The sequence below is a fragment of the Chrysemys picta genome, chromosome 2 (genome assembly GCF_011386835.1).
Source record: "Chrysemys picta bellii isolate R12L10 chromosome 2, ASM1138683v2, whole genome shotgun sequence".
Classification (NCBI taxonomy): domain Eukaryota; kingdom Metazoa; phylum Chordata; order Testudines; family Emydidae; genus Chrysemys; species Chrysemys picta.
The window spans coordinates 233,594,338-233,621,391 of record NC_088792.1 but is presented as its reverse complement, the minus strand read 5'-3'; the positions used below and the strand labels follow the sequence as shown (position 1 = coordinate 233,621,391).

The window sequence follows — 27,054 nt, the reverse complement described above, 5'->3', positions numbered from 1 at the left end:
GGAAAGCCTCAGTGTTACAGAATTGCTATTAGTTGCCTTAGTTAATTTCTAAACAAAAATGAGTTATGCTCTGTTATTCTGACTGGATTAGGACATTGTAACAAAATGTAAGATGCACCTTGAGTCACTTTACTTTTGACCCAAAAGCAGTTGCAGACCTTAATCAAGCCCTCCCTCTTCCCCCCTCCCTTTTTTTTAGATGCTCCAAAAAATGGTTGTGATATGTCTGGAGTTACTCATTAAAACCTGTCACTTACAAATTCAAGGGTGCAGAAATAATTGGTTCTGCTTTGTGAATTCAGAATTAGGGCTTTGCAGATTGCTCGGTTTCAGGTGAGCTCTGGGGAGTCTGTGCAGAGTGTATTCTGTGGTGTTCACCAACAGCCAGTTCATAAAAGTTCCTTCAGCTACCCTACCTATTTGCCCAGCCCTCAGTAGGTTTGGTGCCTTCAGAAGAAAACCAGTGGCCTGCTCCTGGGCTGCTTCTTCCTGAGCCTCGGTCCTCTCACCTGGCCCCTGACACCATCACAAAGATCTCATGAGAGTACATCTAGCAAAAAATTTGGGGGCAATTTGCTAATGTCAACAGGCTTTCCAATTCCTGACTGACAATCTGAGGGGTTTGGCAGGAAGGCTCCTTCTCCCACCTCCCCAAAGGCCAGAGTGAGCTGCTTTAGTAAAATCAAAGGTAGAGATGTCTAATCCCTAACACAGTAACTGGAGAACACACTAGGGATTACAGGGCTTCTCTTCCATATGTGGTCACTAGGGACGATGGGCCATTTCTGGTCCAGAGCCCAGTATTCTGACTGGAGGTGGAAATAAGAATGTTTTCCCTTTTCCTACTGCAGTATAGGAATGTGTGTGCTGGGGATTTTGGTGCTTCCTGCCCATCCCTAGAAGGCCTCTGGGAAATCCACTACCCCTTAAGGCTGTAGGGAGGTGTAGTAGAGGGCCATTTGTCCCCAGGAGATTGGAATGGAAGGAGAAACCAATTATTGGGTCCCTCTGAAGGTGACAAAAGGTAAGAAAGGGCAGGGGAGGGATCTTTTAGTATTGAGGTGATGGGAGATGTGCGATGTCTATGAAGGAGGAGATTGGGGTCTTGTGGAAATTCATGCTAGCCTGTCTTCAAGCAGATTTGCTAAGGGGAGTTTGCCAACACCCTGGCAACAGACCCTGAAGGTTCGTGTTCACAAAATACACACATGGTTATGGTCAAAAACTGCAACTTTGAACCGTTCTGTACAGAACATCCCTCCCAGCCTCTAAGCAGGAAAAATATTACTGTTTTGGTTTCTTTTTATTTTAAGTAGACATCTACTGTGTAACTGAAGTTTTGTTGTTCATTATGCTGACTAGAATGTCTCAGAGAGAACTGAGGTCATGGAAATTGTCTGGGGAAGGATTTCACAGCAGCAGGAAGAAATCCAGAAATGGCAGTACAAATGTTGCTTTTGAATGGTTATTGCAATCTGTTAAATTGATGTGGAGGTGCGAACACTTATTACATATGAACTGGTGAGTTGAGAAGCAGAGATTTTATTTTATTTTGGCCAGTAGCAGTTTAAATTGTAATTTCTTGTGTTTCTGTTTACTATTTTTTGTAAAGGGTAGGCCAAGATCTTATAGTTCTAATTTGTTGAGAGAAGGCTCTAACTCCTCTTCTGGGAAGCCATTTTTCAGCCCTGAATTCAGTTTGATTATCAGACCCAAAGTGTATCAAAGTTTTTCAAAGATACTTGTAGAAAATTGATGGATTTCTAGATCTAAATGATAATTGTAGTGTGCTAGAGTTGCATTTACAGGAGACTTCCTGTGAATCTCAGAGTTTCCTGTTTTAAAAAAAGAAAAAGAAAAATTTAAAACACACATGCAAACAAAAAATAAGATCCCTAACGCAAATTATTTATACACAAAAATAGGGTTTAAAATGAGTTTTGGCAAAATGGTGAGTTCACATAACTATACAAATATTCTTTCTAGTGTTAATTCTCTTTCCTTAGTGTCCTCATCTGGGCGTATATCAGTGTAATGCATATCAGCAGAAAGCAGAACTTTTTATAAAACGCCTTGCTAATTGACTCACTATTGCTGGATACTCATTCATTGCCACAAGATGGTAAAGCATTGAATAAGCAGCTAGAACAAAATGGATTAACAAGCTTAGTTTGTTCCTGAAGTTATTATATTTTCATATTATGCAGTGATCATAATACATTTGAAGAAGCATGGAAACCAGCCTCATGGCAGTGTTAAATTCTGGGCATTCAGATGAGCCCAACTGGCTGCCAAAGTTGGGAGTTTAAATTGCCTGTCAGGAATTAGTACAAAGTAAAAATGAGTACAAATATGTGAAGTAAAGAAAGAAAGAGGCAGTTATGTTGGGTAGATTTGTTTATGGTTTGATTCCCCACCAAATTTAATCTTTTTTCTTATTTGAGCTCTCCACCCCCTACCCTCCTTTGTGACTCATTTGATTGCTCTCTTACTATGTGGGGACTTGTGGGTTGCAAAGGAAAATAGAAGTTGTCAGTTATAATTTTGATCTATGTTGTGATATCTGTTGCAATGCCAGATATGGTTGTCTGCTAAGCTTTTTTTTTTTTTTTTTTTTTTTTGAAATACTAATTCCGAGACACAAACTGAAATAAAGTTTGTAATGTTAGCGGGAAAAAATAAATAGAACATTCTAGCTTTTTTTTAAACCACCAATATTTGAAAGCCAAGAAATTCAAAATTAAGGTTACGCTTCAAGCAATTATGGAAAGGATAATTTGAAGGCGACTTGCAAAAAGAGGAAAAGAATTTGTGCCCTTTGTTGTTTATTATATAAAAGAAGGCCCAAAATGTAATTGCACAATGTTCATCTTAGTTTTTTTTAACCTTAGAAGTGCGATGAATATCAAGTATCATCATACTTACTTTTGCTGGCCATCTCTTTGGCGGAGCGGAGAACTAGACTGGGAGCTTCCTTAGCTCTTAATTGAAGGGTGGATTATTAAATGTTCAGCAAAGAAATCCTTCCTCCCAACTGTTTCTATGGCATTTGAATTAAATAGACTTGAATAAAAACACACACAAAACCCAGAGTTTTAAACAGTTGACTGTGCCTTAGGAAGTGGGAGAATGGAAAAGGACAATTAGTTTCAAACCTGGGTTCATGAGGCAAGGCATTATAGTAGAAATGACCTGGTTTGAACACACACAGCTCTCCCTGAAGTCAGTAGGAGATGAAAATCTCTGAAAATCAGGCCACTTATTTAATTGTTGAACTTTAAGCAGAAAATGTTGGCCTTGATGTCTCTCACAATACATAGAAATTGCTGATTGCCTTCAGAAGCATAAAACAAACAGACTACTTTAAAAAATAATTTGTGGTCATTTCTCTAGGGAGTTTTTGCTAGTTCCCTTAACAAGAACCATCTCAATCATTCATTTTAGGAAAGTCAGTGAGAATCAGTGGCTCCTCTGAACCACCAGGTAGTAAACAGAAAAATTAAGGAGGAAAGGGACTTTCAGAGAAGCTAAATGATTCCTTTGCATCATATAATAAAGAAAATATATACAAAGACATACTCTTATAAGGTAACAAAGATGAGGTACTGCTGGAGTTTGCAGCTCCAAGAGGAGGTGCTGAACAGACTAACGAACAGTAACAAGTAACCAATACTGAAGGAAAGTGAGAAGTGAATGGCTGAACTGTTCATAAATAGAGTTGGTCAAAAATTTCAAAATTTGTTTGTTTGTTTTTTAATGAAAGATGGTGAGAATTTCCCCAAAGTATTTACCCAGTTTTCAACCAGTTCTATTAATTAAAATATGAATTCTCTCATTAAAATCACCTGCTATACTGGAGGTCTGGAAAGCAGCAAATGTTTGATCTTCATAAAGGGTGCAGGTGATCTTGGAAATTACAGGTCAGGTGAGCTGTACTTCCAGGTAAATTGGTTGAAACGATTATAGAGTTATAAAACACTTAGATCAATATGGATATGACATGGACAAACATGTGAGGCTTCTGAATTCTTTTTGTCTTCAAGATAGTGGAAAAAAAGATCTAGGCTATAGAATTTATTTGAAATTTCAAAAAGCTTTTGGTGAAATCCCACACTACATGATATTCTGGAAACTAAGTAGTCATGAGGTTAGAGGTGAAGTTTTGTCCAGATTAAAAACTGGCTAAGAGACGAAAAACAGAATGGGAATAAATGGTCAATTTTCACCATGTCAAAACTTTAATTGTGTAGTGTCTCAAGAAATTCCATGTTCAGTATTTTCACCTGTCAATCAGAATAAGGGTTAAGTGCTGAGGGGGGCAAAATTTACTATTGAGACAATTATTTAAGATCGTAAGGAGTAGAAAACACTGAGGAATTTCAGAGGAACATAACAGGGCTGGGCAACTGGGAAGCACAATGACAGATTAAATTTAATTTTGACAAATGTAAGGTAACACACATTGGAAGGGATAATATGAACTATTTGTGCACAACATGAGATTCCAAAGTAACTGAAACCATTGAGGAAAAAGACCTGGGCATCATTGTGGACATCTCATGGGAACTTCTGTTTTATGCACAACAGCAATCAAAAAGGGAAATATTAGGATGTTGAGTGAACAACAAGTGGGGACATCAAGGAAACTGAAAGGTAGTTAATTTAAATTGATAAATGAAAACACTTTTTTTACATAACACATAATTAGCCTATGAAACTCACTTCCAAAAGATATAATTGATGTCAAAAAATTCACTTGGATTCAAAAAGGATTAGACATTTATTTGGATGCAAACATCTACAGTTACATTAAATGGGATTGTTTAAAAAGTTATGTAATTATCATATTTCAGGGCAGAAGCCAATGTCTAATTGCTTGGAGCTAGTAAGAAACTTCCCCTTATGGGCAGGTTGTTCTATAAGGGTTTCTCTCTTTAAAACCTCTAGTCCTAGCTAGCTTTGGATAAAACCTGCAGGACTGATGTGGCATGGCAATTGCTATGTTGACAGTTTGCGAATGAACACAGCATTTTCTAATATAATGGTAGTTTGTATATCTCATTAGAAAAGAATGTCTCCTTAGTAGTTTTAGATGACAAAGCCACTCTGTTCAGTTTTTAGGTCTTGTACTTTTACTGTTTACAAGATGACACTTTTCTTATCTGAAAATATATACTCTTCATCATTGATATTAATTCATAACTGATCACCTGTAAATGAGATAACTGCTTAGACTCTATGGTTTTAGTATCCTAGTCTAGCTAAGTGCTTCTGGAGACTCAAAGCACAAAACTCTGCTTGCTCAAAAAGCTTGTTAATGGGTCCCAGATGACATAGCTATCAATTTTTTAGTATCAGATATACATGCTGTATCCATTATAACTTTCACTTAGAGGCAGACTCGACCTAACTGTACAGTAGCTTGTAAGGTTTTTCTCTTATTTTCATTATGAGAGGGGGACAAAATTTAGCAATGTTAGTTGAAGTGAAATTACATATCTGAAAAGAAAATGTATGGTGTGTATGACGACACTGAGACAACTGATGTCTTTCCAAGAACTGCAAGATTTTTTTGTTCTTTTTTTTTTTTTTTAACATTTCCCAGGTTGTTTAAATGTGCTTTGTAAGCAATGATAAAATGACAAGTTATCATTGATCTGTCCTTTCCTCCATCTCCGAGGGATTCATTAAATAATGCATGTACCCATGTGAATTACCCTTCTTCACTATACTATCCCCAGACCATTAGCCAAATATAGCAATACTAGCATCTTTCAACCCCTAGAAACCCTTTGGCTTTCATTTAATTAAATTATCCCATTATGAAAACTCTTATAATGAGATTAAATTTAATTATTTATCAGACACTTATTTGCACTAGGGATCCTATCAATTATGTATGGTAGTGCTAAACATTTTTCAATCCATCACCTTTTCTTTTCATGGAAGGTGCAATTTATTAAGTGCATCTGAAGTACTGTAACAGTGGAGCTATAGTAGAAATATGCATGCCATCCTGGTTCAGTTAAGAGCAAATGAAATAGGAAAATAGAGAGGAAAACACAGATACAGTATCCTGTGTTGCTCTAATTATTTGGTGTAACTTTTTCAAGTGTTGTTTAATAAGGCTTACAACCAGTCTCTTTGGATTTGGTTTGTTTTTTCTGGTTGTATTATGCCATGCTGAGCAACTAACAGATACCCAAGTTATGCACAGAAGTTTTAATGTCTAATTAGAGCATTTAAAAGAAAATATATAAGATAGCTTAAACTGATATAACTATTAAGCATATAATAATTTCTTATGCATTACTGAAAGAATATAACATTCTGAGAATATAAAGTAATTGACCATAGAACTGCATTTTAAGGATGCACTTAATGTATGTAGGAAATAAAATTTCAGTAACCAAGTCTGCAGTTGCCAGAAATACTGCATCACTCGATCTTTCAAAAAAAGCTAGAAAAAGGAAAACATTTAGGTTTCCAAAAATTGTTTCAAATGGAATGATACTTTCTGGTGAATGTTATGAAGAAGACATAAATGTCAACACAGCTCAGAGCTCTTTTTTATCAGATCTCATCAATATGTAATTAATTATTTATCTGGAGTTCTGTGGGGCTCAGGGCAGGATTTCAGAGAGCTTGTCATTTTCAAAATTGCATAGTCATCACAAGATTGCTTGTTTTTCGCTTTTACAAATAACATGGACATAACTGATCAGCAGCATCTGGTTAGATGATGTGTACAACTGAATGGTAAAGTTAACAACCATAGCCTTTAAATATAGCAAATGCTTTTAAAATGTTACAAAATTCTATCCACCTTCAAAAATGCTCATGTTTCTTGTTCAAGTGAGACTGTATGGGGGGCACTTTCCACCTGAGATAATAAATATTAACTGATTAACCCTCACTACTCTCCTGTAAATTAGATAAAGGTAGTAAGATATTTTGATAGCCATTTTCCAGATAGGGAGACTGGGGCACAGCAAGCCAGTGTCAATGCCAGGATTAGTAATCAGGTCTCTTGGTTAGCAGAACCAAGCTATGAGAACAAGTCCAAACTCCTACTATAGCTATGAAATATAATTTTGCCCAAAAATATGTATCACACTTTAACCGATGGGACTGCCATAACCGACAACTGTTTGGTGAAATTAGAGTTAGAATGCACATTAGAATCTACAACAAGGTATAATAAAAAAATTAGCAAAAAATAGGTTAAATAAAAGTTATAGAATTAATAGAAGTTGAGAGAAGAACTCTTGTCTCTTTTGCCATTGGTACAATGTTGTTGTGAATGCTGACTGATCAGTTCTGTACAATTATATCCGAAGGTACAGATCTCCTTTCAAGGGCTTACATACTAGTATATGCTCAGTCAAAACAGAACACATTTAGGTGGATGCCAGCATTGGTTGGAGGTGGTGGTGGTGGAAACCTGAAAGGACATTTCTGAAGACTTTGCAGAATAACTATGTTTGATGGAGGGATTTGAAGGTGAGGGGTATTGCTGTTTAGTCTTTGAGTGAAGAGTAGGCGCCACCAGGGAAGAAAGTGTGAAAATGAGAGTGGAATAAGGATACAAGAGTAGATAGGAGTAAGTGGAGAATAGGAGAAAACAGAGATGTCTACAGGGGTGGAGTTGTTCAAAGCCTTGACTGTGCATTTGAGATACTTCAGTGTGATTTAGAAGGCAAGGAGAAGCCAGTTAAAGGATGTGGATCCTGAGAGTGGAATGCAGAGCAGCTGGACAGGGTAAGAAGAGTGTTTAATAATAGTTTTTTGGATAGGCTGGAGTGGAGTGAACTGAATAGCAGTGAGTCAAGAAAGGAGGATACCGTAGCCACTATGAAAGATGATCAATGATTTTTAGGACCCTTTGGGATACAGAGGGCAGGACAGATGTTAAGGTACTTTAAAGAAAGTACTGACAATATTTGGTGCATGGAGTAGAGAAGAGTTGAATATGCCATTGAAGTTGTGAACTTGGGTGACAGGGAGGCTGGTGAAATTTTCTATTATAATTGAGAAGGGAAGGATGGCAAGGGTTTGGAGGGAAAGAATTCAATTTTCACCATGTTGAATATGACTTGGTGGTGAGACAACCAGGACGAGAAGAGAGAAAGAGCATTAAAACAGCTTGACCACAGCTAGAGAAGATATGGATAAAGAAGTGGATTTGAGAGTCATTGGCGTAGATATAATTTAAACTATGAAAGTAGATTGAATCTCGTAGAGTAGAAAAAAGGAGATTCCTAAGGAACTTGTAGGGATACCAATAGAGAGCAAGAAGAGGGAGTAGTAGAAGCCATTGAAGGAGAAACTGATTGGTTTTCTTCTGTACATTATGTAAGTAATTTTATGGTATGTATGTTTTGTTGATGACTATTAATAAAAAGAGCACAATCCTCCTTTCCCCACTCCACAAAAACTGTATATTTTTGCTATTAGCTAACAGTTCCAAGCATTTAATTTAAGTATTCAGAGTAACTAGGATTCGGAAAGCCGTAAATCTTAGCAAATACTTGATTCTTCTCCCTGTCTTTTGCATTCTGAATCTTGAAAGCTTTGTGGGATGACTGGTTGGCTGACCACGACTATATTTGAGATTGAGGGTTGGTAAATTGGCAGTTTTCCCCTTCCTCCTTCGTTTCTTGAACTGACATTTTTTTTTTTTTTTTTTACATTTTCAATATGAGCATGGAGATAGTGGGCAGTAATTTAGCAAATGAGCTGGATATGTGCATGAATCTTTTATACCTTGAAAATATCTACACCCAGCCACCTGTTTAAATTATGACCAACCATGTGGAAATTGAACAGGAGTACTTGTGGCACCTTAGAGACTAACAAATTTATTAGAGCATAAGCTTTCGTGGACTACAGCCCACTTCTTCGGATGCAGGGGTGTTATTGCTCTTTTTGGAGTTGCTAAGCCAAGAACAGCCCTCTTCCCTCAATACATCCATAATGTGCTCTTTCATTTTATTCTCTTATACTCAGCCAAATAAACACGAGTATCATAAATATCTCTGCAGGTTCTTGTCACTTCAACGGGAAAATCATTTCCCTTACTGATAGCCAGTTCACTCTTGATCATCTGCTAATGGTGAGATGGAAGAATTGAACTTCTGATGAATACTGCAGAATGTTCATGAAGTGATGTGTACTCCAGATGAGAGAGGATAGCTACTTCCTTGGCCATAGCTGTGTACAACATCAGTTTGAGATGCCTCTCAATTTAGGACACTGGAATGACTTATAAGATGGAAGAATGGGCCTCTCAAGCTGAGATGCATGAGCTCTGGCAAGAAGAAAAACTCAGCAAAAAGATAGAAGGTTTCTGCATCTGTAGTTTCCTTTCCTTTCCTCCATTGACTCTATCATGAACTTGTTTTCTTGAAATGCAGTTTTACTACTGTGGCTAGGTACATAAGAGATTTCCAGTGACTGAGGATGTATCACATTATTACTTCTCTCAATCCAAAGAAGTTGTTCTGTCAGCAAAAATTGGAATTGGCTGAGGTGGGAAAATTTTATTAAATAAAAACCCTCAATATAATTTGGTTTGATGATCATATAGTCTGTTTTATTTCTACAGTTTTACACTGTGTTGCATTCTGAATGCAGTATGTGCAGCAAAGTTGCTTCTATAGTTTGAGGACCAGTGGGACCTACAGGGAGAGAGCTACTGATGAAGTGAAGAACTGAAAAATAATAGTGTGTGGTTTTCTCTTGTCCTTACTCTTCTGGTTGATTTCTAGCAAGGGAGGCTAGACTTGGAAACAAAAAAGGTGCATTATTATTGATATTTCCAAGTTACAGTCACCATTTATTCTGTAACAGAAACTAAGTATTATTACTAATTACTAGGTGCATAGTGTGTTTTGTTAAATGCAAGAGTAATTTTAAATATAATTTGTATTTTGTTGCTGCTTTATGCACATTAATTTCTTGAATATTTAAAGACATTAAACATTTGCATTTTTACACATCTACACATCTTTCAGTGCTTGGCTTGTTGATCAAAATACACAGGAGAATAACAACATAGACACATGAATGGATTTAACTTTATTAACTTGAATATTCAGATGTTGTGGAGAGGTTGATCTCTGCCTTAACCAGTAGGCATTAATTGGGTCCAATAGAAGGATGAATAACCTCACAACCAAGGAATGCTCCCTTAGCTAAATCCCTTGTAGCCCATTGCTGAGTATCACCATCTTCTCCTGGAAAAGGTAACACAACTAACCTAGGGATGAGAACTGGCTCTTGTAATCAAATCCCCAGTACTCAATTCATAATTCAGCCCAGTGATGAAATCCACCACTCTGTCTCCAGGAGGGGGAACGAACATTCAGGTGAGGAGCTCAGTCTGGGAGGATTTAAGACTCCTCTCATTTCACAGGCTAAATGGGTCCACCAATCTCTCCTGGGGCCTGTACTCAGGTTTATCCTGGGTGCTGGCCCCTTGAAGCCTCTGACCCTCACTGAGCACTCACTGCATGTTGTTTTCTTTTATTACCTCCTCTTCTTTTTTTTTTTTTAAATGTACCCTGTCTTATCCTTATTATGTACCAGTATGTTCCAGGATGTTATGAGTAAGGCGGAAAAAACCCCACTGGATATCTTGTCAGTCTTGCCCCAAGGGAAAAATTCTTTCCTGATCCCTAAAAGATTAGAGGCACAGCAAACCTGGAAACTCCCTATGACAACTACACTGCCCGTTGGGTAGGGTGGGTGGACAGGCAACTTTCAGCACCAAAATGCTTAAACACACAGGGAGGCAAGGTTTGCTGGAACCAGTCTGCTTTCTCCCACTCCTGAATTGGCCAATGGGCAGCTTGGGGAGGTGGAGGTGTGCTCCACTATCTCTGCCACACACATGAACTCTGCATGAATTCTGGGTGTGGAGAGAGGACAAGGATGAGCGCACACCCGTCCTCCAACCAGGACCCTATGGGTTGGCCATTCCCCATCAGTCAAATTAAACTCCCCCTGCTAACATGAGAAGAGAGATTCTCAATGGGCTCAGTTTTATGCCCATTGCTGTTTAGCATGTATAGCTACAAATACTAATTAAGGATCATGTTCTAACTGGACAGTTATGGGCAGAGCTTGCCTTTGTGGTCCCATAAAGCCAGCAGCCATGGGATCCCCATTATTTTAGAGGTCCAAGAAGTAAAAAAGAATCTCAGCTTTCATTTTATTAAAAGTAATTTTCTTGGCTTTTTCCTTGGGAAGTAGCCTTGAAAATATAAACCAATAGCAAGGATTTTCTGAGGCTCACAGGTTACTCACCATTCCCTCACAGCCACCAACGACTGGGTTTTGGGATTCAGAGGAATTCTAACCATAGATCTCTTGATATTTTTAGGAAGATCCCAGAATCAAGTTGATAGTTACAGGTGACAATGCTGCCCAAACTGCTGTTAATATCACTTTGGTTCTGCGAGCCCCCACCAGCTGGCTGCCTGAGGCTGAATCAGAACCTCTGCTGGGCAACCAGTTTGACCTCTAGCCAAACAATGGGAAGCTTAACAGCATATAAAGCAGAATCAGGGCTACACCGAGGTCTTGGGGGGCCCAGGGCAACATCTGAAACTGAGGTCTCCTGCCCGTCCAAAAAAATTGCCATGCAGACAATAGAGGGTAAGAAGAGGGTCCAGACCTGTAAGTTTGCTGTTCTCCCCACAGGCGTAACGAGACTCTGCCTTGTGTGTGTGTGTTGGGGGAGACTCTGCCTTGTGTGTGTCCCTGAAGTCCAGTCCCGCTGCTGCTCAGAGAGGTATCCGTAATCCAGGCTGTCAGCATGGCAAGTCACCTCAGGCCTGGGCGATGATGCCAACGGCAGCAGCAACAGTGGTTTCTGGGCCCAGTTGGGCAGGGGAGTCTGTCCGGGTTGCAAAGCCTCCCACTCAAATTTGGTTTGGCCACTCCTCTGTAGTTTTGGGAGGCCTCTCAAACAAGGAGTGTAGGGCAAACTGCCCCTTTTGCCCCTGCTTTTGTGCAGCCCTGAGCAGAATAGTCAAGGTCACTGAGCAAGGAACTATTCCCAGCTCTGACAATAACTCCCTTTGTGGCTCTTGTTAAGACACACACATGAAACTTTTCATCAGGCACCTGTAGATGCTTAACTTATACACCCATGTTTTAAAATGTTAGTCTCAACTTCTTTGTTCCTTAGTTTCTACATCTGTAAAATGGGGGTGATAATTCTTACCTACCTCACTGAGGACTTTTGACAACTATGTAAAGTGATCTAAATCCTAAAACTTACAGATTGGAGGCAGACCCTTCCAGAGCCTGCGCACCTAATGAGCGTGGCTAAGGAGAGAGGCAACTGTTAAGAAGGGTTTGTTAAGTTTGGAATTATTTCATTAAACCTCTCCAAAATCATCAGGCTAACCATAGTGAGAAGTCATGGACAGGAATCCTTTTTCCAACAAACCAAATGTTTTGCAGGCCCTCCTGAAAATGCAAAAGTGAGACAACTTTGAGTATTGTCTGTTAGATCTTGATTCTTGTCAATCTGGTTATAGACCTGGTTATGGGACGGAGTCTGCCGTAGTAGGAATGATAGATGGTATCATCATGAATGAATATCAGATGTTCATGATGATATTGTTAGATCTATCAGTTGCCTTTGATGCCTTTGATCACAAGTGTGTGTGTTTGACTTGCCAGCAAATCATAGTAGAAGTCAATACTGCTGCCCTAATGTGGGTTTGTTCATATCTCTGAGAGATCTCAGAGTGCAGTTTTGGTTACTCATTGTTTTGCTCCAAGTGCTCTCTCATGTGGGATTCAGAAGGGTTTCATTTTGTCCACCTCCCTTTTATATAGTATATCAGTGCTGTCTCTCTAATCTGGCTTTGGGCTAGCTGCTTCCACAGTTGCTCTCCCTCAGATTGGCTCTCCTGATCTTCCAGCCTGCTTTGGATGCTGTGGTGATTTGCTGCAGTAACTTTGCCCTTGGGTTAAATAATAAACGTTAAAGTCCATCCCTTCCAGGGTACCCATGTCCAAACAAGAATCTTCCACTCTAGCCTCAAGCTGGGCAAAACCCTTCCTGAGTGTCTGTCTTTTCTTCAGATTTCACTCTTCAGCCCCCCACGCTGGGCTCATCTCTCAGTCCTCAGGCTCTCCTGGGCTCCCTTAAATCTCTCTCTGCTCTCTACCAAGCACCAACTCTCAGGGCTTCCTACCTGGAATCTCTCTTCTCTTTTTGGTTCTCCACAGGCTTCTGTCTTGTGCCTGGTTTAGTCACATGACCTGCTTGTAATTTTTTCCATATGTGGAGATGAGCTAAGTGTGTCACAGGTAGATCTGGACCCATCTCCCCTTGAAGGGCCAGTCACCTTGTGACACATAGACGTATAGGAATTGCTTTACCAGATCAGACCTGTGGTCCATCTAGAACAGTGTCCTGTTGCTGGCCAGTGCCAGATGCTTTAGAAATAAGTGCTAGAAATGCTGCAGTAAGCAGTTATGGCATAGCCTACATATATAGAAAATGGTTTGCTAAATCACATCTGTTGGAGGTTGGATCATGCTGTGAACAAGGATTCATCCTTTCCAGAACTCTTGGGCTTTTGGGCAGGGGGTGGGGGGAAGGGAGGGGTTGTTCAAAATGTATCTGAGGCCAATTTGGAAGTTTAGTCAGGAAGTGTGGGCTAATGTGCTCTTTAGTGTACTGCTGATACCCCAGCTCTATTTCTCTGTCTCATCTGATCTAGTCAATTATATTGAATGCTTTAGTGTTTTAATAAAGAGAAAGCATGGATGAGGACTAGCAGGTTGAAGCTCAGTCCAGATAAGACCAATGTGATAGGCTGGGGAAAACATCTGGAAGATGGGGCAAGGCTTTAAGAAGGGTATATACTCACCATTTATTGTTAGAGTTCATAATCTGGGGATACGGTTGCACCCGCAGCTGTTGTTGGACAAACATATAGCAACAGTAAACCAGGAATACTATTTTCTTCTTTGATAGGCCTAGAGATAGTGATGATTTTTTTTGGATGTAGACCTTGACCCTGTAATACATGTCTTTGTCACCTCAAGATTATACTATTGCAATGCATTCCATAGGGGGTTATACCTTAAATGATTCAGGAAAATGATGTTGGTGTAGTAGGCAGGCTACTGCATTCTAAGCTGCCTAGCTTCTCATGAGTACATGACACCAAATTGGCTGGGTGCAATTTAAGGTAGTGGTTTTGTTTTTGTATTTATAGAGCCCTAAATAGCTTTTATCCTGTCAGTTTGAAAGACCACCTCTCTGCCCACACCACACTGCTACATTTGCAATCCACAAAGCTCCAGCTAGCGCTCGCTTGCTATCTAAGATGGAGTTGTTGGCAAGGTATAAATCCTGGGGAATCTCTCAACTTTGAAATTCACTCCACCCACACCCTAGGTCCAAAATAAGTTGGATCTGACCTTCAGGGCACCCTGAAAGACTCATCTCATTACCCAAGCTTTGGAGAAGGAAAGGCTGATACAGATGGGTGTGGTGAGGTATTTTTTGCCTTTGAAATACCTGGTTGGTTATTTCTTCTTCTGGTTTTAGGGAAGCTGTTGGTTTTATCTTCATGTAACTATACTTTTAATTATGTCAGAGGCTCCCAGGATAGGCTTTTTTTTTTAGTTTGTATATCTAAATAAATAAGTAAATTGACATAGGATTTGGTAGAAGCAGCTTTGGAACCAGGATAACAGCAGCACTAGGAGTTTTGTAATGTGATTAAGTTGAGACTCTTCCTTCTGTGGATGAAATACTATAGGAGTATCCTGAAGTAGCTATATGGAGAGAGAGAGAGAGAGTGATGTCTCTTGCATATTTATAGATTGCAGAACAGAGAGATGCAAAGACTACATACTTAGAATAGTACACTTACTTTAAATGGTGAAAAGCAGAAGGCAAATTTTCAAATTAGAATGCGAGACTGTAGCCACGTGACTCTCATTAACATTAATAGGAACTGCTTAGCTCAGTCTCTGTGCACCACTTTGAAAATTTTCCCTAGGTGTCTCCCTATGAATATTTATGCAATCAGAGACAAAATGCACAAGGAAGCAAAACCCCAAGATAGTGACATAACCACCACATTCACACAGAAGCAGAAAACAAACTTGGCTGGAAAAAGAGATACTTAAATACAAAAACCTGTAAATAACTCATTTTTCAAAAATATAAAAAGAGAAAAATACTTTTCTTATTTAGACTTCGAGTCACCGGAACCAATAAACACTTGTAAAAATAGAAGAAGTTATAGTTAAGGGTATGTAATGAATGGCAGATGACTGTCTCAATCAAGAGGGTAGTTACAGGGTCAGATCTCCCAGTATAATAAGACTGCTTTGCACTGCACTGGCACTGGCCATACAAATCAGTCCCAAAGCTGGCTTAACCTGCTCTGAAGCTGCTCCGTCTGGGGACTGGACCTATGATCAACTAGCCCAAAGATCCGGGGAGCACAAAGTTGGGCTTAGAGCCCACATCTACAGTGTTCTCCAACACTGTTGTACATTAAAAAGTTGGGGTGCTAATGCTTAACCAAATCATGAATGGAGTTAACTTCATTAGTCACCATCTTTGCATTCAATGGCATAAACCCTAAAGCAGATGACTGACATCTGATTGTCTATTCACCAGGAGGGGAAAATGCAAAATGAAGCCATAGTATACATCTGGAAAATGATCATCATCTTTTGCCATCTTCTCCCTCTCCCATGATAGGACTTGAGAGAATGAAGCTCCCCAAAAGAATTTCCAGTCCTAAGAGCATTGTATTACCCTCTTGGCCATCCTAAGATGGCCATCAAAGGGTGCTACAGCTGACTGACAGAACAGTGACCTCCAGGGAGTATACAAGGGCTGTCTAGATGCAATAGTACCTTAAAACCTTTCAAGTAAACTAGCCACCCTCTAGCTGCTCCCATATAGTGCTAAACAAATAGTTGTCTAAATAGCTCCTACACCCAGAAACCTGGTCACCTGCACCAATAATCTCCCCTCAAAATAGTATCCCTGGATTGTAGTTCAATACCAATTAGTTCCTCCCTCCTATAGTTAGAATCTTGTCAACTTATCTTAACTTCTCTACCACCACCAAAAGAATCCTATGATAAAAGACAACTGTTCAAAGATACTAAAAATAATAAAACAGCTTAACATATGTTCATAACCCCAAACCTCCCACATTGGAAGGTCCAGTAGACTTCACATGTAACCTCCCCCTCAAACCGTATCCCTGAATAGCATGCCAGTTAGATCTCCTGGGTCTCCTCCCCACATGACGAAGGCTGCTTGCATCCCTTTCTAAACTGTCTGCCACCAAGATTAGGATACTGGAATAATTTTAGGAGGAACCTAAAAGAGATGAGGAGAAATGTATAGCAACCTAACCCTGGGGCAAGAAAAGTGGTAAAAAAAAACCACCCTCCCTATCAAACACAGAGGTATAGGCAGTGCAGCCTCAGAGGGCAGAATCTGAGGGGAGAACTAGAGGTGTCGATTATAGAAATAAATCATTCAGAATCTGTACTGATAGGCTTATTCCTCTCTGGATGTTGAGATATTGCAATGTCTTTGGTGATTCAGAGCAGGAGAACTGAGACAGTTGACAAAAGAACACGTTAACATGAACTGTCTTTACTTTGTTCTGTTCCCTCCTCCCACCTTCATCGGTAAAGTTCACAGGAGGGAAATGAGCTTCTCATACTCAGCTCCACAGGACAGTCACCAAGGGGTGTGGGAATTGGTTCTCCAGTAGATACTATAACTTGATTAGGGCCCAGACACGGTGTTGAACAACACATTGACTTTTCAGTAGGCACTGTCTGAAAAGTAATTTCCTGAGCTAACAAGGAATTATGTAAATAGAGGAAAAATCAAATAAGATGGTTGATCAAGATGGAATAAATTAAACACTCTTGCATGATGTAGATAACATGAAAAGATGATTTGGGTACATTTAGCAGAGTTACACTAAGAAAGCCAATTGTTGTGATTACAGGCAGATGAGAGAAAATAAATGAATTCACTCAATAAATGTGTGTTTATTCTTCTGTATTTCTTGGTTTGTATGTAATCAAAATTGTGTCTGTTTCAGGATAGAGCTGGTTGTAAAATGGAAAAACAGTTTTGTGTGAAAATTTGAAAAAAAAAATCTGTTTTGACATGTACCCATTTTTCATTTTAAACAAAATTTCCATGATATTTTTATCAATACTTTATACTGAAATTTATACCAAAATCATACTCAGTAACTATTTCAAAGATGACTTTGATAAAAATGTGAAATCTTTTGCGAAAAATGGAAGATTTCAAAGAAGTCAATGATTTTGCACACAAAGTTCTGTTTTCAAAGAAGGTCTATTTCAGGGGTAGGCAACCTATGGCACGGGTGCCAAAGGCGGCACACAAGCTGATTTTCAGTGGCACTCCCACTGCCTGGGTCCTGGCCACTGGTCCGGGGAGCTCTGCTTTTTAATTTAATTTTAAATGAAGCTTCTTAAACATTTTAAAAACCTTATTTACTTTACATACAACAATAGTTTAGTTATATATTATAGACTTATAGAAAGAGACCTTCTAAAAATGTTAAAATGTATGACTGGCACGCAAAACCTTTAATTAGAGTGAATAAATGAAGACTCAGCACACCACTTCTGAAAGGTTGTCGACCCCGGTCTATTTTCTTCAGTGTGTGTGTGTGTGTGTGTTTAACAATTTCTGTTAAAAACAAGGTGCACTTCCAGGTTTCATAGAGAATAGATACAAATATTCAAAATGCTTAGACCACAGACAAAGGGACCGATTCTTCCACTCTTACTCGTATTAAGTAATACTTTACTGCAAAAGTAGTTCAGTTTAAATCATACATTCACTGTGAATGGAATGGTAGAATCAGGCCAAAAGAAAGTCTAAAAGTTGTACCTAATTGAAAGGAGATCATGTGTTGAAGCAGTCTGCAAGTGTGACTGCTTCACAGGTTGTGGCTGAGAAATACGCTAAGCACCCAAGTATGGGCTAATTTCTGAATGTGAAATTGTGGGGAAAACTGCTGAAGTGGAAAGATAAGCATTCCCCAACTACAAATCAAGGAAGATCAGACAGTATCCTTGATATATACACTCTGGGTGAAATCGTTGCTCCACCGAAGCCAATGGCAAAACTCCCTTTGAGTTCAATGGGACCAGGATTTCACCCTCTATTTCTCCCCCATCTTAAACATAATTAGTAAAAATGTGTGGCAATGAATATGCAGGTTCATGACATGATTTGTTTTTATGTAAAACAAATGTTAAGATGCCTCAGGCTTAAAATCATGAAGATGGATGATTATCTATGGCTTATACAAAGTACCTTTTTATTGGAGTAAGCCTGGAGTTGTAATACCTGTTGTTTTCAGGTTTGCCCCAAATACCCCAATTGCTTGGGCTGGACTCTGTGTTTTCTCACCAGCCTTCAGCACACTCTAAATAGCTATAGTTTGGACACAAATTAGACAGGTCTAAGACTGAGGCCACTCCGTGCTGAAGCGTTTTGTTTCTGATTATGACTGTTAGCTAACAGTCAATAATACAAGATGAATAATAGAATATACTTCATAAGTAATGTGTATTACTGTGGCCTCAACTCAGTGTTTAGAGACCAGTTTTAATGTAAGGACTTCAAACTACACATTTAGAAGACCAAATGTTTGATTTTGGGGGGGGGGGGGGAGGGGCGGGTGTCAAACAATTTTAAAAAAGGATATTCCAGACTTATTCATGTTTAAATTAGTCTTTGAAACTAGTTTTAAAATAGCTTGAATCCAATTGCACATTTTACAGAGGAGAATAAAGATCCAAATAATAAATTATTAATTGGGACATATTTCCTGAGCATGGACCTGATCCAAAGCCTGTGGAAGTGAACGGGATTCTTTCCATGGAGTTTTCTCTGCCTTGGATCAGGTCCTATGTTAGTGGAAAAACAGGTTCTGCCTGTCCTCCACCCCCAACCATGGTCACCTTAAGTTTCAATAATAAAAGATGGCTTATGGGTATTTATGCAAAGAGAATACTTAACAAATTAAGCATCTCCTCAGCTGAGACACACTGATATGGTTTATATTATACAGATATAGGCATTTATAAGGTCTGAATGTTGTCATATACATTCTTATTATTTATTATTTTAGATACGTCCCACTGATCTCACCACATGTATTTTCATGTTTGTTTACTGTCAACTTTAAAATTGATGCTCTGCTGTTGTTTATGTGCCATTTGAGTTTTCAACTATTTTGAGGGAAGACTTATTGGTATTACAGGCTTAATTAACTGACATGAGTAAAGTTATGCACATGCTTAAGTTTTGCAAGATCAGAGCCAGAGCTTGAAATTTTTGCCCATATCTTTAAATTATTCAATAAGATGTTAAGGTTAGGGTGACCAGATGTCCCAATTTTATAGGGACAGTCCTGATTTTGGAGGCTTTTTCTTATATAGGCTCCTATTACTCCCCACCCCCATCCCGATTTTTCACACTTGCTGTCTGGTTACCCTAGTTAAGGTTAAAGATTTAGCAAACCAAGACTTTGGAAGTACTCTCTTAAATCAATATGATTCTTTTCCCCCAGTGGATTTCTGAACCAATACAAAACTCTGAATCAGGGCCTGTAAGGGTATGTCTACGTTGTAGCTGAGTGCAACCCCCCAATCCAATTAGTCAGACACACACTAGCAGGGCTCAAATTAGCATGCTAAAAATAGCATTGTGGATGTTGTGGCTCAGGCTCTCAAGCCTAGGGAGTAAGGTGGGCTTGAGAGTCCAAGCTGCAATATTCACACTGCTGTTTTTAGCGCACGAGCATGAATCTGTCTGTCCGAACTAGGCGGTTCACTCCTGGCTGCAGTGTAGACATACTCTAAAGCAGCAAGTCAATTTCTCTAAGTGAATTAATAGGACATGTTTTTACTCTGTAGCTATTTTTTAATTTGTTGTTGTGCTTTTCAGATAATTTTATGGTACATCTCACCAGTTCAGATTTGAGGAAACAAGGGTATTGGCAGGCAGCAGCAAGTCCAAATGTCATGCAGGGATCCTGCAATCTGATCCATGGGGGTGGACTTTTATGCCTGCACACACTCCCATTGAAGTCAATGGGGCTCTGTGAGGGTCTGCCCATATGGGTCAGGTCGCAGGTTTGGGGCCTACCTCACGCAGCTTCTGAACTGCTATAAATATTCACAGCATTGTCCTACAGGAGTGTCTGATATACCTATAATATATGCACAACTGAAACGTACTGTGCAGTGCGTATATTTTTCAGCTGCTAAAGGTGAAAGAGAGATTCTACCACTTGCAGACTTCTGTCACAGATTATATTCAGAAATTTTTGATCAGCCCAGAATTATTTTATAACCGATTAAAATGTACAACAGTGTAAGTACTTTATTTACTTATGAAGACATAAATAAATAAACAAAAACTCCATAAGCCATCATTTTTGCTATACATGGAATACTATTTTGCATATTGTTAAGTTCAGCAGCTTTCTGGAAAAAATTGATTCCACAAAAGGAGGGTCCAATGCAAATTGGTCTTCTTTCAATACAGTGTCTAACGGCTGTATTAATTATTTGATCAGTTTGTGGTATTTTGAAGGTGAAGACATTTATAGTGTTCTCTTAATTAAATCTATGTGAGAAGTTTTAAATAAGAAAAATACCTGCAGATGTACATCCTGGGCAGTGTAGAAGGGATCCTATTACTGTTACTAAGGATACTGTGATAGCACCTAGAGAGCACAGGCCCCACTCTGTTAGGTTTCAGACACACATAACAAAAAGATGGTCCATGTTCGTTCTGATTTTCCCCTTCTCTTCTGAACTAGGGTATTATTTGCATGTGCTAAATAGTTCCTGAACCTCCCGTTGAATTCAAAATACTTTGTTATGCATAAGAATCCTCATTAGATGTCTCCATTCTGGGGTTTTGTTTGTTTGTTTTGCCTTTCCCCACCCAGCAGGAGAAACAGTTCATCTCTGGCTGGCTGGGAAAGGAAGAAAAAGTGAACAGCCCTCCCTTAAGGCCACAACTAATTGGAGCTCTATGGATCAGCCAACAAGGATGTCACCATTGCTGTACCATGAGTATCCTCTCCCTCAAACAGGCTGACATCTCCGTTATTTGTTTTCCCAATGACAAAAGACAATTACTTGAATCGCAGTCAGTCTGTATCAGTACAATTAGAGTTTTGGTTGGATATGTCAAAATAACCTTTTCTTGTCATTATTTTTTGCTTACCCTTCTTATTAGTCCAAAATCTATTGAAGGGAAAATAAAGTAGAGTGTCAAATATGCTTTAAGCCACCTTCCACTGAATTGTACACAACATATCTAACTCCGGTTTTGCTGCTTCTAAAGAATATCGGAAAATGTGAACGTGACCAATCCTCAGTGAATTAAAAACATTAGACAGAGTTTCTGTATCGACCACATTTTTAAAAAAATAGACGCAAGTATCTTAAAATAATTATGAATAAAAGGACAATAATATGGGTCCACAAAGCCTGCCTATAAATGTTGTATAAAAGTTCTTATCACAGATGCACCCTATATACAAATATAGCTGTCGAAATCTAGCTTTTTCAAATCAAAATACTGTATAATTAAAATTTAGCAATGGAATTTGACTCTTTTCTCAGCTAGGCTGATTTGGATATCTAGGCTTCAAATTCTTCGTATGTATTGACCCACTGTGTTTATAGTCACATTTCTTGTTTCCCCTGACCATGTTGACTACCTGTAACAATTTTTCTATTATTAACTATTCTGTAAACAATGGGTTGCTTATGGTCAATTTTATACACCCAGAGACAGATCCTCAGCAGATGTAAATTGGCATAGTTCTATTGACTTCAGTGGAGCTATAACAGTTTGTCAGTTGAGGATTAGGTCACGCATTTCCTTTTTTTTTTTTCTTATCCATGAAACTCTGAAAAAATAATTTAGCAATAGTGTTGGCCTATGTGATGTATTTTGCTAACATAAGAATTTTTACTTCCAGATATTTACAAGATGACCTTAAGACAAACTTTCAAAAGGGAGGCCTAACTTCTGTGGGTGATTTCAGAAGTATCTGGTCCTTTGACTACTTGATTATGGGAACAAATTAGATAGTTGGAAGGGCAAGTACTCGGGGTAGTGACTGCAAAAAAGGAAGCCGAACCCCTGGCCTTTGAGAATTTAGCCCTATATTCTTATTGGTCCATCCTGAAGACTTCGGGCCTGACTCCCCTGGAAGTAGGGTGACCAGATGTCCTGATTTTATAGGGACAGTCCTGATTTTTGGATCTTTTTCTTATATAGGCTCCTATTACCCCCCCATCCCCTGTCCCGATTTTTCACATTTGCTGTCTGGTCACCCTACCTGGAAGTCGGTGGGAATTTGACCTGAGCGAGGAACTACAGAGTGCCCCCTATGATATTTACTCTGCTGCTTCTAACTCTGAAAGGGTCCTGGCATCTTGTGTTCATGGAATGACAATATAGGTTTTCTTGATCTATAACTGAATTGATCACAGTGGCTCAGGAATTAGACATCTCTTAAAGGAGCTCTGTTTTCGGGCAGGAAGTATAGATTGAAACACGTCAATAATAATGTGCTTAATTATTTTTTTTTAAATTATTAGCACCCTGAAAGTATGCAAGGACTAAAGAGTTTAAGGTTGTTTACATTTAGGCTGTAAGAGGTGCCTCTTGTAAGTATTAAGATAAACAAACTGAAGCTGTTGTTTTCATTAGCATGTAACACAGAGTCCAGTTTCCTTACCTCACATAACACTAAAGTAAAGTTCAGTGGCAGAAAGCAACTTGATCTCCTGCAAGTATGAGTCTAGATAAACTACAGTACAGGAAAAAAATCCAGATTGTATACCTATTGACATTGCTTAATAAAAACATCTAGAATACTGGTGCTTCTGGGTGTGTTTCCAATAGCAATGTGATTACAGTGCTATATGGATTAAGTTACAATCCTTTGAATTCTGACCTTCAGTCTAAAACAGCTTTAGAGGTTACTCTTTTTCCGATTTGTGAGATTGCAGCAAAAAAAGAGTTAGTGCTGCTGGAAGGAAGCAGGAGGAGGTGGGGGAGGGGGACTTTGAAGCCATATGAAAGGTTTTCCTCTGCAGTTGCTTTGTAACAACAAATATAGCAGCCCGATTCTAAGTGATTATACAACCTTCCAAAATCTAGTATGCAACAATTGGGATTTCTGTGAATATAATTACAACTGAGACCCAATGGGAGAAAGATTGGACCCTTGGCAAACAAATGAATGTGCATGATGTAATTGCTAGTAAAGATCAAAGCAAATCACTAGGGTTGATTGCAATTAAACAATTCAATGGGGAAACAATTGATGGAAGTGTGAAAATAGTTGTCCATGTAATGATTATTTTAATTTAGACTTGCACTTTTTCCTTTTCATTACAAGGCCCAAAGCATGGAATATTTATGAACTTCACTTTTAGAAGACACTTCACCATTCCTGTACGTCGAAAGAAAAATACTTGTGGCTGATTGAGTATTTGAAGGTTGAGGACATACATATTTATTATATTCAACTAACCCAAGGTTTGTGATTTAGAAAGTTATGAACAAACTTACAGTGTGTGTTTTATGAATAATTGTAAGTCTTTTCGTAACTATTTTGTCAGATTTGAGCTTGGACATTTAATTTTTACCATTCCTCTTAGATGCTTAATTTTTTTAAAATTAAGCAGCAAATTCACCTTTTATTAATTTTAGTCTTGTCTGTCATTGGTCAAAAACTTATCCAGATACTGACAAATAACCAAGATACAGTAATTACCCACTACTCCATCTACTGTTGAACAGTGACTTTACCAATGCTAGGAGGAAAAAATATATGGCATAAAGTTAGGAAATAATAACAAAATGGGATTCACAACAAATAAACTAATAATTTCTGAGGTTAGTTGACATGCATGTTGTTCTTGCAGAATTTAAAAATTATGAGCTGGTTTGTAATTCAGAACTGAAAAACAAACAGTGATTTTCCAGCTCCTGTTACACCTTATGGGAGGTGCTCACAAAACTGGTTTTGTGCACGTTACCGGAAAAATGGTTAGAGAAAAGACAATCCAGTGTTGCTGAGATGGCTTATGTTATACAGTGTACTGAATTTATGTAGCTGGCAAAGTTATTGCTCTGAGCAAACTGGTAATGATATTGCTACTTCCATCTTATACGAGGTATCAATAAATCAAAGATGAAGAAAGTTTTTAAAAAGTAGGTCTTGGAGAACTACCTACCTAAAAGCTTCAAATTTGCAAAATAATATTTTATATTGTTTATAGTGGCCAATTAATCATAATGTCAGAAAACACCTGATTATTCTGTTAAAACACAATCTATACGTTGCGTTTAATTCTTTTATATACTGTCACTAAGAAGTGGGCTGTAGTCCACGAAAGCTTATGCTCTAATAAATCTGTTAGTCTCTAAGGTGCCACAAGTACTCCTGTTCTTTTTGCGGATACAGACTAACACGGCTGCTACTCTGAAACCTGTCAATAATCTATACAGTTCATCATTAGTGTATTTGATGACTTGCTTGTTATAATGAATTAACAAATTATCTATAACTCTTTATAATGACTGGTGATTATATCACTGGTTTTGAATATATTCTGTCTTTTCATGCTGAGATAGCATAAAGGCGGTTATGTAAATCATTAAAAATAGTGTTAGCAGTTCCCAGTTTGCTCTTTTCATTTAGGCCCTCATCCTACAAACATTGCATAGCTTTACCCAGGAACAGTCCCATAGATTTCAGTGTGACTGCCCATGTGAATAAAGTTACTCACATGCTTAAGTGTTTGCGAGATTGAGGTTTTAATATTAAAGAGAGAGATTCTCAAAAGTACCTAAGTGGCTTAGGAGCACATGTCCCATAGAATTTCAATTGGATTTGTGCTCCCAAGTCACTTAGGCATTTCTGAAAATCCCACCTTAAAAGGTATTGAACTTTGAGGGACCTGCTTACTATTAAAATAATATTCAGAAATTCAATTAGCTAGATGTAATATTATTAAAATAAAGGATGTTGTCCTTAGTGGAGTTGTTATAGCATCCTGCTGGGAATCTCTGAATCAGGAGTAAGGTCTTGATCCCGCAGCTTGGACCAGTAGCATGTCATGGCAATGGCCTGGTCAACTGTTAGGGAAGTGGTGCCATTGCTGACTAGAGTATCCACTTCACAACATTCGATGGATCACAGCTATTAGTGGTTTCATATGAAAGCCAAAAACATGTTTTCAGTATAGAGACTGCTGAGAGAGGAGAGTGATAGATTTGGGGGAATGTGGAGTAAGACAAAATACAGGAAATCTCTATATATAGTATTACAGATATTTAAAATGTACTATCACATTTAAACAAACAAGACAAGACAAACCCCAAACACCGCAAACAAAAATTTTTTTGATTTTCTACTGGAATACCATATATATCTATATTCCTCTATATTATACTATTTATATATGTAATATATATACTTCTATCTTACCTCTTCCTGTACCTCTTGTTTAGTGAAAACCTTCAAACATATATACTCAGTGCATGCCTAGAAGAGCAAATGATAGACATAATCTTCCATTATGAGGGTAAAAAAGAAAGTGCACATCACACAATTTTTTTGTTCATGTATTTTTAGATGCAAAATAGTGAATCTTCAAGATAAGTGCTATCAAATTAGATTTTGAATACAGATAGTATGCATTCCTTCTGCAGAAAGTCTATGGGTTACTTGACTTTATAGTCATTTTACAATCTATAAGTACTGTATCTCAGAGTCACAGAAATTAATGGATTATTTTAAAAAGTGGTATTTAATTTAATGTAGCCATTGGTATATCTTTTGACTAATAACTACAGTCAGCAGTTTGTATGTTTAATGATTATGCATTATACTTTAATTCATCATTACACATATTAAGTAGAACATAATTGAAAGAACATAATTCAATGTAAATAATTTATTAATCAAGCCCTGTCCTTCTTAATCTTAGTGATATTTTTCAGAAGTAATTGTTTGAATGGATGACTTCTGCCACTGTTTTTCTTTGCTTGTAATCACCAAAGACTTTCTATTTTTGATCAACGCAGTAGCATGAAGCACTAAGAGCTCCCCTCAAACATTGCAAACTTCTACTACAGCTAGGCATGTATCTAGGCAACAGCTGCTATGTGTAAAATAAAACTTGTTTGGAGACATAGGAAAGATATTGTCTATTTGAGGGGATTCGAATGTTATATTAATGTTGTAGGGAGTCCAAAAATGAACTTCATTCAGTAATAAAAAAAATCTTAGAGTGTATTTTATTTTTGTTTTCAAACTAAAAAATATACAGGTAGTCATCCTGTGCATCGGTTTAATGTTTATGTAGTATTTTTTATGTGGAGACAAATATTGAAATACTTAATACCACTGTTCTACATCATGATCTTCTGTCTTTATCTAGTCAATTTTTGTAATATGCCTGTCACTGCAATATATGTAAATGCCCCAAAATTACTGTTCCAAGGGATCCCAGTTTCAAAACCAGTGGAAGGACTTGTGGAGCAAGGAATTATTTAGTGCAAGTAAAGGTGGTGGAACTGCTTCCTATGAGCTTATCTTACACTTGATATTGTATACGTATAAAGAGCCCAGTCTTAATTTCTTATAAATCCTTGGATGGCGATTGGGTATACAAGGAATACAGAATAAGGACAAATTCAGACCTGGTGTAAACACGTGCAACTGTAATGAAAGTCTCTTCCAAATTCAGCAATAATATAAAATTATATAATTTACTGGTGGGGTGCAAGTGGTAAATAGTATAATCTGTGCTGATTGGGCATTCGGTGACATGAGTGTTCAAACCAAGGTGGCGGATCAAGGAACACAGCTAAGGGGAGGCTGTAGGGTAAAGCAGAACCCTGCTTTACATATTAGAAATGCATAATCTGGC

The 27,054-nt window shown here is 38.2% G+C and overlaps 1 protein-coding gene across 24 annotated transcripts in view; it reads left to right on the top strand.

Moving 5' to 3' along the window:
• Positions 1-27,054, top strand: part of EYA1 (EYA transcriptional coactivator and phosphatase 1) — a 246,731-nt gene that overhangs the window by 86,722 nt on the left and 132,955 nt on the right. For 19 of the 24 annotated variants that reach the window (XM_065582146.1, XM_065582152.1, XM_065582150.1 and 16 more), the window contains one exon: positions 23,511-23,650. The exons of 4 other annotated variants lie outside the window; for them this stretch is intronic. The gene's annotated coding sequence lies outside the window, so the exon portion shown is untranslated. Of the gene's footprint in view, positions 1-1,355; positions 1,522-23,510; positions 23,651-27,054 lie in introns of those variants that run through there. One more of the 24 variants, XM_005309291.5, reaches the window with a different exon arrangement.